Source organism: Chiloscyllium plagiosum, unplaced genomic scaffold, assembly GCF_037043375.1.
Source record: "Chiloscyllium plagiosum isolate Xiang-an unplaced genomic scaffold, Cpla_swu_hap1 HiC_scaffold_17, whole genome shotgun sequence".
Lineage (NCBI taxonomy): Eukaryota > Metazoa > Chordata > Chondrichthyes > Orectolobiformes > Hemiscylliidae > Chiloscyllium > Chiloscyllium plagiosum.
This window is the reverse complement of record NW_028270155.1, coordinates 14,448,962-14,451,139: the sequence shown is the minus strand read 5'-3', so window position 1 is coordinate 14,451,139 and position 2,178 is coordinate 14,448,962. Positions and strand designations below refer to the sequence as shown.

The 2,178-nt window shown below is 40.4% G+C and overlaps 1 non-coding gene across 1 annotated transcript; it reads right to left on the bottom strand.

Annotated features, from left to right (window-relative positions):
• Positions 1 to 363: 363 nt before the first annotated feature.
• trnam-cau (transfer RNA methionine (anticodon CAU)) lies at positions 364 to 436 on the bottom strand. Its single transcript has one exon. It is a non-coding gene; the product is annotated as a tRNA-Met (tRNA).
• Positions 437 to 2,178: the final 1,742 nt, after the last annotated feature.

Below are 2,178 nucleotides of genomic sequence, written 5' to 3'. Positions count from 1 at the left end.
ATCACTGTGAAGCTGTTACATGTTGTGCTTTATATTAGATTCCCTACAGTGTGGAAACAGGCCCTTCGGCCCAACAAATCCAAACCGACCCTCCAAAGAGTAACCCACCTAGACCCATTCCCCTACATTTACCCCTGCACCGAACACTACGGGCAGTTTAGCATGGCCAATTCACCTAACCTGCACATCTTTGGACTGTGGGAGGAAACCGGAGCACCCGGGGGAAACCCAAGCAGATATGGGGAGAATGTGCAAACTCCACACAGACAGTTGCCCAAGGGGGGAATTGAACCTGGGTCCTGGTGCTGTGAGGCAGTGGTGCTAACCACTGAGCCACCGTGCTGCCCCAACAAATATGCAACTAGGCACAGGTGGGGATCAAACCCACGCTCTTTGGTTTATGAGACCAATGCCTTACCACTTGGCCACCATGACCACTATGAAGATCTGGAAAGATGTTATTCTCATCATTCATGATTGAGAATGACACTGTCCATATTGTAGTTTTTGCATTGTGACAAGTAAGTGATGCTATCCATAACAGAGTGACATAACTCACATAAGTGACTGTGACAATGAGGTGCTGGTTATGAACTGAGATGGACAAGTTCAGAAGTCTCACAACACAAGCTTGTAGTCCAACAGGTTTATTTGAAATCACAAGCTTTCAGAGCGGAGCCTCTTTGTCAGATGAAGTCTTCACCTGACAAAGGTCAGCACTCTGAAAGCTTGTGATTTTAAATAAACCTGTTGGACTATAACTTGGTGTCATGTGACATCCAACCTTGACTGTGATGAGTTTGAAGAATATGCAGAGAGGACAGTCCAGTGGGGGTTATTTTTGATTATTGTAGTGAAGATGCAGCACAGTCACATCAGGCCAATTGACATTCCCCTAGCTGTAAAGTTCCAAAAAATGTTCAGAGAAAGCAAAAAACAAAAAGCTATCACATAAAATGCTATTGCAATCTTAATTCAAAAGGTATCAGTGTAAGATGTAATAACATGAGCCCTCAACATGGAAATGTAAGATATCTCTGTTCACAATTTAGATGGAAACACAAACCCCTTTAAGATAAACTGGGCAATGAGATCTTTGTCATAATGGACCAAGTAATTTCAAGCAACCATCTAAACATCATTTCTACAAAGAGTATTTTACAGTCCAAATGTCCATTCTTATCCATTTGTGCACTAACCTGCACAGCATGTGGAAACCGTCAGTTTTACTAGGACTGCCTCTCAGATATTGATTGATCTAGTGAATTCAGCGATGATTTATATCCTCATGCCTTAGACCATACAAAACTCTATATTCCACTTTGAAGGTTCAACTTCTTGTACATTGCATCATTTACCGGAGAAAACACTCCTGATTGATGTAAAATCCATGTTTGGGGGCATTGTGAAAAGAAACCAGAGTTATCGAGACAGAAACAAGTGTAGGTAACTATTGGAAGTATAACTTTGAAGAAAACACAACTCGATAGAAGGGCCAGGGTTGAAAATGCTGAATCATTCTCCTTATCAGCATAGAAAGAATGTAATTTGCATTTCTGCAGTGGCTTTCATGACTTCGGTTATCCTGAAACATATCAGAACCAATGGAGTTCTTGTAAAGTATATTTACTGTTGTAATGTAGGAAGAGTGACAGGTAACTCATGCACAGATTGCTTCCACAACCATTAAAGTGATAATGCCCTGATAATCTGTTTTAGTGAAACTGGAGTAAGATGTCTGGCCTCCAGCCACAGACTACCACAGAAGACCTAGCTCTTTACTTCTGCCACACAGATCTGTAAACCTGTGATTTTTCTGTGGATTTGACGCAATTACTAATTTAAGCCTTGTTATAGATGAAAAGACATACACGTCATCTTGCACTGGAGTGTCTCTCGGCAAAAATAGCTCTATAAATCATACAGCCAGCACAATATCTTTCCCAGAGCTGAGGACTGTAAAGATTTCACTGCAAACAAATCTGAATGTGGAAGCAGGTAACATACTGAGAGCAACAATAACTATACAAATATAACATAGTAAATGGGACTAAGGTATAAAATTAACGATAGTTTGGTTTTAATATTGGCACTTTAATCAAGAAACACCTTTGCGACCTAAAGGCTGAATTAGTGCAACTCATTTAAAAATCATAAAATTCAGACTTGACTAAGCAA